This window comes from Lactuca virosa, chromosome 7, assembly GCF_052849685.1.
Source record: "Lactuca virosa cultivar CGN04683 chromosome 7, Lactuca_virosa_CGN04683_v6, whole genome shotgun sequence".
Taxonomy (NCBI): Eukaryota; Viridiplantae; Streptophyta; class Magnoliopsida; order Asterales; family Asteraceae; genus Lactuca; species Lactuca virosa.
In genome coordinates this window covers 215,036,962-215,054,062 of record NC_136432.1, presented here as the reverse complement: position 1 = coordinate 215,054,062, position 17,101 = coordinate 215,036,962, and the positions used below count along the sequence as shown (strand labels likewise).

General features: G+C 39.3%; 1 non-coding gene across 1 annotated transcript; it reads right to left on the bottom strand.

Moving 5' to 3' along the window:
* Positions 1 to 15,022: 15,022 nt before the first annotated feature.
* On the bottom strand, positions 15,023 to 15,129 carry LOC145127966 (small nucleolar RNA R71). The gene has a single exon (XR_013716569.1). It is a non-coding gene; the product is annotated as a small nucleolar RNA R71 (small nucleolar RNA).
* Between the last annotated feature and the right edge of the window lie 1,972 nt (positions 15,130 to 17,101).

The window sequence follows — 17,101 nt, the reverse complement described above, 5'->3', positions numbered from 1 at the left end:
TATATTCTAAGAACTTGTACTTATAGTAAAAAGAAAAGTATATAGAAATCAAAACACGAGATACATCCTCATGACGTGGATTTCACCGTTGTCGAGTGGTAACCAGAGTCTCCTGGAGGGAGAGCGAGCATTGTGTGTATAGATCTATACGGGAAAGACCATCCCACATCCTGACTGCTAGCTACAGTCCCGGCCGACCAAGCCAAGGGGTGACAAATGTCACATTCATTTCGACGCCAGCAGGTCGTCGTGTTTACATCCGTCAATCAGTATAGTTATGAGTATCTTTACAATTACCTTATAATTCATGGCTTTAAGGTAATAAGTATTATCACGGTATTTTCTACATATGAAACCATCATAATATATTTTCCTAGTTATACACTAGGCCTCATATTAAACCTTTAAACTTACCTACTTAGGATTAAAGGTTAACTTAGACTCTCCGAGGCGTATTGTTCACTTAATACCGCCTGGAGTTTGTATTTCATTCACTTAGACTCTCCGAGGCGTATTGTTCACTTAATACCGCCTGGAGTCTGTATTTCATTCACTTAGACTCTCCGAGGCGTATTGTTCACTTAATACCGCCTGGAGTCTGTATTTCATTCACTTAGACTCTCCGAGGCGTATTGTTCACTTAATACCGCCTGGAGTCTATACTTCATTCCTTTAGACTCTCCGAGGCGTATGGTTCATTCGATACCACCTGGAGTCTATGTTTTATTCACTTTTAGTCAGCAGCGTTACTGCTGAGGTAAAATAGTATTTTCCCTATTACTTTTGCTTGTGATCTTCTCACATATTCCTTAAAGTATAAACTATATTTTGATAATAATATTTACCTTTGGGGGAAATTACTCCTTAAACATAAAACAATTGGGTCTTGGTAGAAGACTACTTTTATTAGAAAATATAGGATTTTCTGGAAAGAATTCTAATACTCGGTAAACTCAAATCACCATTATCTAGTGAGATTATTTTGAAGAAAAACATGTATTTATACCAATGTCATTAAATACTTATGAACTCGCCAGCATTAAAATGCTGATACTCGCTTTCAAAATAACTTGTATTCTCAGGTCATCAGTAGACAGGTACACCCTGGGAGCTTTTGCGAAGTCAGCCTAGTACCAAGCTGCAGCTTATGTTATTTCCTATATCTACTTTTGATGTTGTTGTTAAATGTAACCTATGTAAAATTATTACTATTAATGCAATGGTTGTTGTACTTTGATTACTATACTGCATATGTTGTGATACTTGACATGACGTCCTCCACCCCAGAACGTTTCCGCCGTTCCGGTTTTGGGGTGTGACAATTGTTTTTTCCTAACAATCGACCGATCTCTATTTTGATTTCTGTGTCATATGATGTTGCGCTAAAACCTATAAAAATGATAACTTCCTCATACGAAGTTAGATTTAAGCATTCTCGATATGTACGCTCTCTGTTTTACGACTAATATGACTTTTTTTCAAGACTATTTATCCTAAATAGTCTTCTATAAAAACGTTTATTTACATGACTGGTCATTTATACTGTAACAAGAAAATGGGGTGTCACAACTCTCCCCCACTTATAGAGATTTCGTCCCCAAAATCCTACTTCTAGCGAACCTTAAGATAATTCCTATACTATCCTAATGGGGTTTCATGTGATCACTCAGGATCTAGCCGACGTTGATGTATCAAATTCGTCCCTCCGTACTTATTTGGCCATAGAACTTCATTTTCTACCTTAGACGTACTCCCGAACTCCTTGCGAAGTATTCCAAAATCGGGAATTCGTCGGTTTGGACTTCCAGAAATTACATTCTACGATTGACGACCGCTTTCATTCGTAAAATGTCGATACCATCGACTGGTTATGAGGTGATAAACTATGGAATTTTACCTACGACATCCTAACGGAATCCAGTTTCAGGAACATGCCTAAAAAAGGCTTACAATGTATCTTAAAACACACACGAATCTATAATGCAATTGGTTTCTGTTACCTAGTTCAAGAGTTCCATCATCCTGAAATTTAACCAAAATTACTACAATGGGTTTATTAACTTAAAAAATCTGGAATCAATACTCTAATATTGGTGACAGACTCATTATATTCATAAAATGGATGGAGAGAGACTAAAATGGTTAACTCCTAAAAGTTAAGTCCCACTAGTTGGAGATTAGGACCATTTTTTTTCAAAATATGTGGACAAGATGGTAGTAATCAGAATTTTGTTTATATGATGCAACCTCTCTTCTTATCTATATCCTACATAAATTAAGCATATTTTTATTTTATTTTTCAAAAGCCCCACATTTAAAGGCCACGTGGTATGTCTAATGTGGCGCTATTTGCGAAAAAAACAACCACTGGTAAGGAGTTGTTTTCTGATGTGTCAATCGATTTGGAGCGACTCTTCACTGAGATGCGGTTATGGATTCTTATGGTTGTCGTTTTGGCATATTCGCATGTCCTTTAATTTATTGTGCCTTGAAACTATATTTTAACTGGTTAGGCTGTTCAGTTGCTCAAGAGTAAATTCTAACGTTTGTTGTTTATATAACTGACATATGGGGTGTGTCAATTGTAGATATGATTGTTTTGTTACATTGTAAGACTTGATTTAAAGTACTTTTCAATTTAGACCCTTGGTGTGTAATGTTTTGCAGAATTGGTCCCCAGGGGGCAGATTTGCCAACTTCAGGAAAGTTGGAGTATGTTGGGCGTACTAGTGCTTGCTGGATCAGGGGTTCAATCCATGTACGCTAGGCGTACGTGAAATACGCATGGCGTACATGAAGGTTAATGAAACCCTAATTTTAGGGCTTGTAGCCTATATATACCATATGATATCCTCATTTGGCCTTGTTTAACCAGCATCCATACCTTTGAAAACCCTAATTCCTCCCTTTTCCTTGTGTGGTGCTCTTGAGTCTTGGTTTTGAACTTTGGTGGGTTTTTTTGCATCTTGAAGTGGTAGAAGAAGAAGTTGGAAGACTCATTCCTTGGAGGAGAGATTAAAGATCCAGATTTAGCTCCATCTTTCGGTGACTTTTGAGGTATAAAGTCCATACCTTGTCTACTCTTTGCATTGATCTACTCTTTAGATTGTTTATGGTCATTTTGGTCCCTTTTGGTTGGTCTTGATGAGCTAAGGCCGTTGTAGAAGCTAAACCTTGTAGATCTGGACGTTTTGAGGTCCCTTATGCATAAAAATGCAAACTTTATGGTATTCATGGACTCATGCATGTGTTAAGTCATTTGTTAAGATCTTTTGAGCTCTAAGAGCCCTATTTAGCCATGCATGCACGTAAAGTTGCTAACTTTACGTGATAAATCACCTTAAGGAATTCAGATATGAGTTTGGGTTGAAGTATTAATCGATTAAGAGCTAAATAATGGAAGTTCGCCAAGTTGGGGGAGTATGTTGGGCGTACAAGCAGGTACGCTCCGCGTACAAGCCCTAAAGCAAATACACTAAGCGTACGAGCTGAGTACACCCTGCGTACTCAGCAGTGGGCTTCATAATTGTGGGCTTCTCGGAAATGGGCCCGTGTTGGACCTTTGTAGTCTTTGGCCTTGTTGGGCCATTATAACTCTATTTTTGGGTTGTTGATATTTTATTGGACTCTTTTGGCTGAAGGCCCATGAAGGGATTTACGCCCAATTTGGAAAATTGGGCCATATTTGGGCTTTGGGTTATTATTTTGGAAATTATGTTTTTTAGACAGTTAGATTGGGCCTTGGCATTGGGCCAAGTTAGAAAGGGTAAAAAAGGTCTTTTACCCTAGTTTGGACTCTTAATGTGAGTCGGGATCCAATTATTAATTGGATGTTATTTTGTTATTGATAGCGCGGGGATTTTAATGGGCCAGGAGCTAAAGATTTATCTATGAGATTCAACAGTGTGAGGTGAGTCTTCCTCACCATGTTTAGCGGGTCGAAGGCACCAATGCTGACCCGACGTTTATTATGTTAGGGTGTTAGATGTCTATGTGACTCTCGCATGTGTATGTGTTCTTCTGTTTAATGGGAGGGGCCCAAAGGTTATGATGTATGCTATTACTTGTTATACTTGCATGTTTCGTTGTTGGGTGGGGCCCGTTGTGCGAGTTAGGGTGAGGCCCGTTATACTCAGTGGGCGGTGCCCGTTATACTCAGTGGGCGGTGCCCGTTATGCGAGTTAGGGTAAGGCCCGTTACACTCATTGGGTGGGGCCCATTGATTGACATATCTGTATGACGGGCGGTGCCCGATGCCGGGCGGGGCCCATTATGTCTTGATATGTATGGTATGTGGTATTTTGGGGAACTCGCTAATCTTTGTGCTTACGGTTCTCAGTTTATGTTTTAGGTACTTCTGGTTTGAAAGGGAAGAGCTCGGGATGATTACAAGTTGGTATTAGAGCCTTAGTTTGAGGGATTCGCACATACTCTCGGGTGTGTTTGAACTCAAACTGAGGATTTGGTAAAGTTTTTCATAAAGAAATGTTTTTAAAGAAAAGGGATTTTCTAATACAAGAAAGGGTGTGGTGCATGTAATCGACCGAGCTCAAATAAGTTTTCCCAAATAACCCATACATGTTATTTGTTATGAATTGTATTGTGAATCTGTGAACCACATTCTAGTTAGGGCTAAGGCTTTGCTCAGTGTTTGCATGATAGAATGCTAGGAGAGATGCCTTTGTATGCCTATTGTATGAGCTTGTAGACTTGCATGGTAGTACTGATCAGTCAGAGATAAATTGATCGGATATGTGATGCCTTGTAACCTAGGAAGCATGGGATTCTAAATTGGGAATACGTATTAGTATCAGGGATTGCTAAGTGTATGCTTGAAAAATTGTATACAGTTAGGATCATATAGCCATAGAATGATTGATTTGGCCTTATTTCCTGTTCCTCGTTTGGTTGTGGTCCTAGGGTAGAATCTGTTATTCGACAGTCTATTTGATCCAGTATTGTGTATAATTTGCATGCGTAAGGCAATCGGCAGCAAGAGTGGAAGTTTCTGGCATGAGTTGTAGCATGTGAGTTCGATGTTCTTGGTTATTCTATGGATTGGAGTGATACTGCACTAATGTTGCTTGCTTTGTGCTTTGTGGAACTCTTAAATGATGTGAGTTAGTTACTAAGTGAATATGTCAAGTCATATGTAATGAAGGTTGGATAATCTCAGAGTGACGAATTTGACCGTATTGCGTAACTCTTGTTTGAGTCTAACCATTGTAGGGACGAGTCTTTTACTCGAAGGATTATCTAAGCTTTGTTGCATGTGATTGTATTCATGAGGTGGGTAACTAACATTATGGAGAGTTCTTCAACAACTGATGGCAGGGTGAGGTCGGAAACCTAGGAAAGCCTAAGAAGCGCTTTAGTGGGTTTAGTTGCGTTGTTTAGCAAGTATTTGGAGTATCAGCTGAGAAGGTGACTTATAGGATTCGATATGATTCTCAAGGAAGGTATGAATAGGTGTGGAAGGTATTATTGTGTAACGCCCGTAGATCCGGGCTAGCCAATTTAGAGATAATAGGGGTCGAAAACAACTTTTCGAAAAAAGATTATTTAGAATAAATAATCTTAACCAAGTTGTAGAATATGTCTCAAGGGTTCCGTACATATAAAGAACGCTGAAATCCGAGTTATAACGAAGAAGTTATGACCCGTCGAAGTTTCGTGACGGAACCGGCACGACACCGGGAAGCGTAAATAGTGAATTTACGATAGAGCGACTTTTAGCCTTAGCGATCTAAACGAAAGTCGTAGAAAACGTTAAACCGAGAGCGTTCATAAAAAGAACACCCAAATCTGACTTCGTATGAGAAAGTTATGATTTTTCGAAGTTTCGACTTTAGCAGTGTACAACCCTAAGTTCGAATATTAGATCGAGCGGTTTTTAGCCGACACAACCTAAACGAGAATCGAAGATCTCGTTAATAGTAACGATAAAAAGACAGACGAAAACGGACGTCGGATGAAGAAGTTATGGATTTTTAACGGACCAATCCTGTCCCGGCCTGTTAATAATATAACTTTTAAAATTAATTCAAAATTAGCTAACGGAGTCTAAACGAAAGTTGTAGAGTACGTTCCCGCCTACGCGTGGATATAAAGAACGTCGAAAACGGAGCTCGTACGAGGAAGATACGAATTTTTGAAGTTGGAACTCGAAAATGCGAAGTCTGATGCGAGTTGATGACGTGGCACAATCTGGACCCTCCATCGCTGACCTCGGTACCTGCTTCGGATTCGCGACACGCAGCCTCGCATTACGCCCAGCGTCCGAAACCGAGTACGCCCAGCATACTTCGGTCTTGTGTGCTCCGAGACGAGAACATGTAGCCCCACCGAAATGCTGCCACGTGCGAAGACTAGCTGGCGCCCTGATCCGAAGTTACGCCCAACGTAACCAAAGGCTACGCCCAGCGTAGTCCGAAGGTTCAGGCCTATAAATAGAGGCCGAGGCTGCCATCTTTCTCACACCATTTCTCCCATCTTTCTTTCACTAGTTTCTCTCTCTAGCCTACCCTAACCCCGTAAAAGCCTAGGTAAACCCCCCTAGCACCCGTAGGAAGCCCCGAGGCTCCCGGAGTCCCGAGAAAAAGGGTCTTTTGGTTCGGAAACGCTGCTCCGAGCAAAGCCCGGTTTTTAAGAAAACCCACTGTAAGTGAGATACGCCTACGCAATTTTTAATTTAGCTTCTAATTAATTATAGTAACATTATTAGGACCTTAAAATAATTATTTGGGCTATTATTATGAGTTATATAGAGTGTTGTTTAACGCTTATATAATAATAATAATAGCTAGACTATTAATTAGTCGCGGTTAACGTTAGACTAAACCCTAGTGGTATTGATACTAGGTTTTGTCGAGGGAAAATTATTTTGAGATAACGAAGTGTTGTTCGAGTGCAGAGTCACCACCTTTCAGGTGAGTGCATAGTTACTTTCATCTTACACATAGATATGAAGTATTTAATAAAAATTACATGCTACGTGTTCATATTGTCTGTATACTTGCCGTCTATGCTGGGTGAAAGATTTTTATACATGTTTTAAATGATTTAAACTGTATATGTATTTTATATCTACAAAATGTGTTGGGTAAAACATGGGTAGATGAAATAGTTGCTGTGTGACAAAAACAAAATGATGAGAGGTGATATAGACCATGAGATAAGGGTGAGAGGTAAACCATGAGAGAAGCCTTTTACCCATGTGTTGGCCCCGTCATTCAACAGAGTATGGATGACAACCACGGACTATTCTAGACAGTCCAGTGGAACACTAGCAGGCTCGCAACCTGTAGGTGTATTTGAACTGTGTATTCACCAGCTGTACTCTAAAAACCCATTGACACGTATTGCAAGTGGATTCTCGGAAACGATAATGTCGATAAACGAGATAACCATGGCGACTATGAGACTAAGTGCCTAAACCCTGGCGACTATGCGACGTAGTGCCTGTTGTATAAACCCTGGCGACTATGAGACTTAGTGCCTAAACCCTGGCGACTATGCGACTTAGTGCCTGTCGAGTAAACCCTGGCAACAATGGATTTCGTGCCGATTCCTTAGGATGATCCTTAGGAATGAATGAACGAGGAATAGCTAATTCTTAGGGTAGATCCCTAAGAGTAAAGAAGATAATGTGGATGGGTAATTGGGTTGATTGTTTGATGTTTAAACATAATAATTATATTATTGTGGGTTGAAAACCCTATGTACTCACCAGGTTTCCCAACCTGACCCACTCAGTTTATTTATATCACAGGTGTTGATATGAAGTCACATTACACTGAGAGATTAAGGAGATATAAATCACTAGTGATAATGAATGTAAGTTCTGTTTATGCTTATGTTTCTGTATTGACGATGACATCCCAAATGTTTTAAAATGAATAAAAATACTTTTCTTCGGAAATTCTTTGATAACATATTTATCATGTTTTACTGGGAACAAATTCCGCAACATTTTTATTAAAAGAGGTACTCTGATTTTTATAAAGCATAAAAAAAATCGGTCTTTTCGGGCCGTGAAAATGGGGATGTCACATATTGGGCCCGTACTACTGAAACCATAGGATCCATACTTGAATCGGGGAAAGTCTTGGAGAATCTAGGGAGTCTATGGGATGAGGATTTTTGGATATGTTCTTATCATTTGCATGGTTGTTTTCCAGAATGGTGATGAGCACTTAGGAAGGAGGTTCGGGTTCGGGTTCAGGCTCAGGTGTAGGTACTGAGCCGATCGATGAGCGGATGCGAGAGTTCATCTAGTCGGAGATTACCAATGGTATTTTGGAGTGGACTCCTGTGATCTTGGGTTCGGTTAAGGAGGGGATATTGTAGCTCTTGGATGGTCGTATCGGGGCTTTTCAGACTGAGATTGTAGCTAACAGTTGGGGCCGATCTGGAGCCCAAAGCTTGTGGAGCTCTAAAATATTTTGGGAAGGAGGATCTTGCTGCTAGCTCTTGTCATATGGGATCGGAAGTTGGTTATGCATCATGTTTTCAGGGGGATCGATCCCATGATTGGATTGCCACAATGGTTTCGTGAGCTTTACGCGAGGAGTTACCCGATATCATTGGTCGTGTCACTGATATATTGATCACCAGGTTCGAGGGTCGGACCTTGGCTGTTCAGACAGTTGATGGGATGGTCGAGGTAACTCAGGAGTAGGAGATTGGTTCGGATAGGCGAATGGGGAAGTGGAAGTGGACTCATGGTCCGACTCGGCGATCTGAACAGTTGGACGTTGCTATGGCTAGTGTTAAAGACCCGAAGGGCCATGATGTGTGCTCGAAGGATGAAGGAGCACATGAGCATGTGCGCGACAAGTCTAAGTGCAGCAGGTGCGGATGGAAGGGCCACCTCCGCCAAAATGCACCCTGGAGGTAGAATTGTGTCATTGTTGTCATCAACCTGGCCATATCAGGGCGAATTGCCCACGCTTAGTGGTTGGGGCAGCTCAGGTTCCATCGCAGGTGATTCGACAGGAAGAGGAGATCAGCATTTCATCGAATGCTATTGCGGGTATATTATCTTTTGCTTTCCTCTTGATTATTATCAGTATTTATATTGCTTTGGAATATTGTTGGGTATGGGTAAGCATTATCTCTGGGTTAGTTCTCTTTTATTTATTGGGTTATATCATCAATTAATATACATTATAAACATATGATTACACACAATTGGTCAATAATACATAGCGGTTCGCGGTGGTTTGATCGCCGAATACTGACCGATTTTTATGAATTGTTACACTTGACTTAAACTTAGAATGTTAAGCGATGATCGTAACATGTGTGTGTATTATATTTTAGGTAATACACATGAAACAACACAAGCACTAGATTACTTTAGAATAAGATGCCTATTTTTTGAATTATAGCATGTCGTAGGTTGCTTATCTAAATTGCTAATATTAGGTTTAAGATCTGTTGTTGACCTAGAATTAGGAAATTTTATGTGTTCAGACTTCTAAACGTTTAATTACGGTATTAGAACTGACACATAAATTTTCGGAATGATAAGGAGAATTATGCGTCTAAAACATAATTAACACCTTCTCTATCTATATTCTCGTCTTGGTACACTAAATGCCTACTTCGGTGTATAGAACGATATGACGATAATGAGAAGAGGTAGGGTCGTCAATAACGAATGAGGTCTAGCACCTCAAAATGCCAGAGTAGGAGCTTCTCAACTCCTGATGGATGAAGTTCAATTGATGATGTAGAACATGCTAGATCAACAAACGCGTGAGTTTATGGAACTCCTAACCCAAGGACTAGCTAACACTAGGGGAAGAGTATCGGTGGTCAGCGAACTGATAGTCGATGGACGAGTCAACAATGGACCAGTTCCTTCTCACACAACAATGGTTCAGGAAAGGAACAATGACTCGGAAATTCATCAAGAACCACTCCCTCCTCCGAAAGACTCAGAGATCCGAATGAATGATGAGCCTAGAAGCTACTGCAAGTATAAGGACTTAACGACTTGCAAGCCATCATCATTCAGTGGAAAAGAAGATCCAGTAGGAGTCATGGACTAGAATTCAGAAATAGAGCAAGCCTTCATAACCTACGGTTGCAAGGACAAATTGCAGACCACCTACGCTGTAATGAAATTCAAGGGTGCAAGGATACATTGGTGGAATACGTTGGGAAAAACCCTAAGTCCTAACAAGCCTCTGCAACTAACATGGGAAGAATTCCTGAACCATTTCAAGCGCAGGTTCTACTCAGCAGAAAATATTTTGGAGTTAGAGAATCAACTCCTAACACTGAAGAAGGGAAGCATGTTAGTTGAAGAATACACAAATGATTTCACTGACAAAATGGAGTTCGCCCTGCGTGTTGTTCCATAAGAATTGGAAAAGATCGATAGGTCGTCAAGGGAATTCCGTGGGAGTACGTTGTGTCGGTTAAACAAGCACATACTTTCGAAGTAGCCGTTTGGACTACAAGATTAGTTGAAGACATGATCAAGAAAAGATCTGCCTACAAAACTGAAGTTGGCGAGAAAATAAACAATGAAGGACTCTCGAATTCTAAAAAGAAGAGTAAAATATCAAGATCTGACCCCGACGACAAGAGGTCTGGGGGTAATAATGAAGCAAGGTGGTGCAATAAATGTGAGAAGAAGCATGATGGGCAATGCAAGGGAGAAGTGACTTGCTAAAGGTGTGGAAGACTTGGTCACTATTCTGAATAATGCAAGTACGATGTAAGGGTGTGTTTTGAGTGTAGAGAATAAGGAATGTCATGAAGGACTGCCCAAAGAAGTAGGAAGCGGAAAAGTACAATATGCCACCAAAACCAAAGGCATGAGCATTCCAGATGATCCCGGATACAACAGAGGATTGAACATATGGCGCTTGAGGAGACCAAGTAAAGGAAGTTGTTTACCCGAAGTTTAAGGCATGAAATGGTAGTTCCATATAGATACTAATAGGATGTGCAGCCTAATATAAGATGAATAATAAATGTTGTAATCATTTTCGAAAATTATGAAATTTTCTAGTTATGTTACATTGTAATGTGACACTAAGAAATTATGATTTCAACATAATGGATTGGTTAAAAATAAATTTTGGTATAGTGTGTCTTGTAGGCAGGACACTACACGAGAAAGAATTTATACCAAAGATCGGGAAATAGAATTGTAGTTGAAGTTACACATGGAAGAAATCCTAGTGGAGTCTAGGAAATTTGTTGTATATAATTACTTAGACACGTATGTATGTGTTAAATTGTGTTTGTGACCTTTAGGAAATAATAACTTGGGGGCTGCGAGAAAATTCTTGGGATAAGTATGAATAAGTGTGGAAGGTAGTATGCATTCGTACAACCAAAGGCACATGATTCATACTTAAATAAGGAAAAGTCACAAGGTTACCAAGGCACTAGTAATTGATTTCGTTTTGTTACGCCTGTCGTTACTATCATTTCGGTAATGACTACGAAGATGAATCTTATTCTGACCTTAGTAGTCATAACGCATCGAGTCTAACTAATCTACGAAGTGAGTTTGATGTAGCATTTGACTTTATCCAAAAGATCCAAGGGAAAAACAATCAAAGCGATCAATATAAGTATTGAATTCATCGTTGGGATTAAGCATCCTGTAACTAGAAGTGCTACATGCTAGAATGTGATTATATAACATTAGAACATGAAGGAAGGTATCCTCCATGCTAGAGTCTGACTCAAGAGACCTGAGTCTAGCTAATGCATTGTATGATGAAAGGTCGTTAGAGCATGACCCATCGGTAGTAGAAACTCAATAGTAAAGATTGAGCACTATAAACAGTCAAGAAGTCTAAGTGTTAGAAACTCAATAGAAAAGACATAAAAAGTTACGGTTATTACCTAGGATGGAAAGGTAACGTGCAGAGTCATTATACAAGCTATGTTTTGTTGATGATTCCGGCACCTAATCATCTTAAGGGGGAGATAGTTATAACACCCGCAGATTCGTGCCGGTCAATTAAGATATAATAAGCATTAAAAATGACCTTTTGATAGCAGATTATTTAGGATAAATAATCTTAACCAAAGTTATAGTATATTCGACAAGGATTCCGTACATATAGAGAACGTCCAAATCTAACTTCGTGAGAGGAAGTTATGATTTTTCAAAGATTCGACATAGCAGTATACGGCTCAGAAGCCGAATTTGGAATCGGTCAATTTTTAGGAAAAACAATCTAAACAAGAGTTAAAGATCTCGTTAATAGGAGTTTGTCGATATTAAGACAGTCGAGAACGGACGTCGGACGAGAGAGTTATGAATTTTTAATGGACTTTAACAGTCTAAGTCTGGTAAAACAATAACTTTAATAATAAAGTCAAAACTAGCCGACGGGGTCTAAATGAAAGTTGTAGATCTAGTCAATAACTACGCATGGATATAAAACGTATTGAAAACGGAGCTCGTATGAAGAAGATATGAATTTTGAAAGTTTTATAAAAATATATGCATGTAGGTGCGCGCGCCCTGACTCACCACCCAAATCGCGACACATGTCACCTTAGAGAAGCCACCACGTCACCTCGACGACAACATGCGTGAAGCGCTCTGACCAGTTGCGTGGCACGCACCCATTTCAGGCCTATATAATGCTCGCGAATGCAGCTCATTTATCACCCATTCCTCCAAAATCTCTCTAGAATTATCTCGTACTTCTAGTCTCTTTTAACCCCGAGTTTCTGGTTACTTTAGCAAGTGATATTGCCATATTTATACATATTTTTAGGCAATATTTATTTACATTTTTATTAATATTTTGGTTATTTGCATAGAATAATGGTACTTATAAGGATAAATTGTTATTTGCAGCTAAAGTAAAGCATTTTCGAAGAAAGAGACTAGAACTGACAATACTTGGAACTTTGGAGGCTTGAAGGGAAGAAGGATGAAAAACTCAGCAAAAAACGTACTCACGACGTGAATAGTTCATGATTCACGACGTGAGAAGAGTGTTCTAGAAGATATGCATCCGGTTGAAAGAGTCCTTGTCGAATACGTAAAACTCGCATTCACGACGTGAATCCTTATGGTTCACGACGTGAACTCGGAAAAATGAGATATTATAAATTCTCTTGCTCATTACGACTTAAAGAGCTTTTGGCTGGAGAAAAGGGTTTCAGAAGACGCATTTCAGCAGAAGAAAAGTCTTGGAAGAAGGTTTTCAACACCAAAAGAGTAAAGGTTCATAATTAGTTTAATTGTTGATACTTGAACATGTCTTATACTTTGATTTATGCTTGTTTATTTGCTAGTATGTCCAGCTAAATCTAGCTGCTTCTGTTAGCTAGATGAAGCTGGAACTCATGGTTTTGATGCATTAGATTTGACTTTACTTGTTGGTAATATGCTTGTGTTGATTGATTTTACCTAGCATGTGTAATTTAATATTTGATTGCTTTAAATTCTTGTTCTGTGTAGTTAGTGAATAGAAAGCTTCATGAATTTGAATACCTAATAATTCAGTGAACACTAGTTTATTAGAGCTAAGATCAAACCAATCTTAGATAAGTAATTGAATCATTGAATTAAGCTGTGCTAGAGAACTCATATTATGACTGTAATTGTGTTTTGATTAATCAATTTTACATGGCTCCAATCTTATTCAATAATTGATTTTGTGTTAACTATTGTGTGACCATACGTAGACTTACATGAATCAATTAAAGTTAGTAGATTTAGAACTAAATTGCTAATACTATCTTAATTGGTACCAACAGTAATTGTCATAGCTAAATTATAAACCATTGAGGGAAAGTGGATTCGAACTAACAGAAGTGTTTTTAATTAATTGATTGAATTCTGTGACTTAAGTTCATCTGGTCTTGTAAAATCCGATAAAAACCCCATCTTTGCTCTAAAATTAGGTTAATTTAATAGTAGATAAATTAATTAGTTAACAACGTTCCCTATGATCGACACCCGACTTACCTAACTATTCTATAATTCGACTAGGTACACTGCCTAGGTGCATTTTAGTTAGTTAAGCTAGTTAGGTTATAAATATAAAATTAGTGGGTACTTTTGTGCACATCAAGTTTTTGGCGTCGTTGCCGGGAAACGGCTTAGTAATTGCTAATTTATTTGCATTAAATTAATCGATCCTTTTTGTGGGGTAAAACCTGCAAAGAGTTATTTTTTTTCAGTTTCAAATTTTTTTTTCTGCATTACAGAACTCACGACGTGAGCTTTAAAGGCTCACGACGTGAATCCTGTGAACCTAGTTTTCTTTGTTTTTACTTTGCTTTTCTATTTTAGTTAAGTTTTGCGTTTTTATTTTGTTTATTTTTTCAGGAGTACATGACCAGAGGGTCCAATACACCTTTGGTGCCACCACTTGAAGATCCAGAGTCAGCCCTTCGCAAAAAGAAAGATAAGAACGTAAAGGAAGATCAAACACCAAAGAAGACACCCTTACAAGAACTCAAGTCAGTGTTCTCAAAGAAGTCGGGGAAGAAAACGGGAGAGTCAAGTTCATCTTCAAAGGACAAGAGCAAAGTTGAAAACTTAGATCAAATACCTTTCCCAACCGAATCCGAGTATGACTCCGAGATTGAGTTTGGACTTTATACGAGTGAACCCGAGAACGAGCCAAGAAACGAGATGGAAAACATTGAAGAAATGTCAATGGGAGCTTACAAGAAGCGAATTCGTGAAGATGTTGGTCCAGGTTTAGTACAACCAGCGATACCTGTCACTGCCACATTCGAGCTGAAGGGACATATCATCACTGCACAAAAGGATATCCCATTTTATGGGAAGGATCATGAGGATGCATTTAAGCATCTAGATGAAGTCAACGACATTGCTAACTATTTCAATGTCCCAAATGTTAACAGAGACACCATCTTACTAAGGATGCTACCAGTCACTTTCAAGGGAGCTGCAAAAGTCTGGTTGAAAGCACTTCCTCCTGGTACAATCACTAATTGGGCTCAAATGCGTGATAAATTTCTAGATCAGTTTTGCCCACCTTCCAAAATAGCTAAACTCAAGAAGGCAATAGCCAACTTTGAGCAACAGTCGGGGGAGTCACTATACGAAGCTTGGGAGCGCTACAAGGGATTGTTAAGGAATTGTCCTCAACATGATCTAAATGTTCAACAAGAGATGTCTATTTTCTACGATGGGGTCAATGTTATGACAAGACAACTCCTTGATTCTCAAGGGCCATTGACAAAGAAGAATCCAAGGGAGGTCAAGGAGTCAGTTGAAGAATTCGCAAGACACTCTCGTGAGTACCACAACCCAAGACAAGATGGAGCAAAAGGTAGTGGGGGTACACATTTTGAAGAAATGGCTGCTATGATGGCGATGCTAAATACTATGGACCGGAGATTGATACAAATGGACCAATCAATTCATGCAATTAAAGTTGGGTGTGAACGATGTAATGGACCACACTTGACTAAAGATTTCAGCTTGGATGAGTATGGGAACAAAAGGGCTCAAGTTTGCTACTCGAGTGGGGATAAGTATGATGAAGACTGGAGAAAACCAAAGAAAGAGTAGCTGCCATATGATGAGTACAAGAGGCAAAAAGAAGAAAATTTTAAGCAGACAGGCCGAGGCTTCTACCAAAAAGAGCAACCACCAGCCGAAAAGAAAGTAGACTTGGAAAACATGTTGACCCGATTTATGGAAGCATCCGAGAAAAGGCATGATGATACCGATGCAGTGCTAAAGTGTTGAATCATAAAAGTGACCCTCTTGAACTCAGCTACCGCAACCATCTTTCTACCGCAACGGTTCAGCACCCGGAGTCAATCTTGTTCATCAGCAACCTGAGTCAGCTACCGCAGTCAACTTAGCTAGATTACTTTATTTGTCTTTTATGTAATACACTCTATTATCCAGTATGCCTTGCATTGCTGCTTATAGAGTTGTAATCTAGTGTTGTTTCTATGTCTCCATAAATAGAGACTTACTCTCCCTGTATTCAAGAGAGGAAGAACCGATAACTTATGAATTCTATCTGAATACACATTCTGAAGTTATCTCTCTATCTTTCTTCATTCATCTCTTCTTACTTAAATCTTATCATAATTCTGCTGATCATAATCCCTCTTCGGAGCAAGTCTTTAAGACTTAATCACTAAGCTTGATCTTCCTTATTAACTTGGAGTGAATGCATTCCTTGTTATGAATCAGCTTAAGTGTCTTCTTGATATAACAATTGCTGTCATTTCCATTCCTTTACATTTCCGCAACTAACTCCTTAACTATCTAACTATATTATTGTTGAGCTTTTAGATCCTTTGAGATTAACTATTCTGCATTATACTTGTTCTAACTTTTGTTCAAGTGTGTCTCCAAGTTTTTCTCTCAACAATTGGTATCAGAGCCAGAGTGGTTGCTTTTTGAAAACGGAACTCTGATTTTTCAAAGAGCCTTCTATACCACTAAAGCTCATTTCTTCAAAACAAAAAAAAAACAATTTCAAATGGCACAATCATTATCTCTGAATGTTTCCAACAGTGTCGGTGGTTCTAACCGAGCCCCAATACTAGTCGCAAATGAATATCATCACTGGTCACAAAGAATGGAAAGGTACTTGAGAAGACTGGGTAGAGATGTATGGCGATCCGTAGAAGAAGGACCACATGTTCCAGTCCTTACACCAGTCCAAACTGACGGTGCTGCAACCAGGCTAGGAGGAGGTCAACCAGCCATGAGCCGTCCCACCAAGGATGATCTCGATAAAATGGAAAATGATGCTGTTGCTTTTTATGAAATCTCCTGCGGAGTTGCTCCTGACAACTTCGATATTATCATAAATTGCAAATCAGCGAAAGAGATCTGGGATGTTCTCAAAAACCTGTATGAAGGCTCAGAACAAGCACAAGATAAGAAGCTTACTACCGCACTCAACGAGTTCAACAACTTCAAAGCTCATACTGGAGAAAGTTTGGAAGACTCCTTCAAAAGGTTCAACCTGATAGTCACCAAGTTAACCAATGCGGGCACCATCCGCAGTAACCATGAAATCAATCTTCAGTTTCTTAATGGTTTGGGCAGACATTGGACTACGGCCAAGATGATAGTCCAAGGCGATAGAAAGATTCA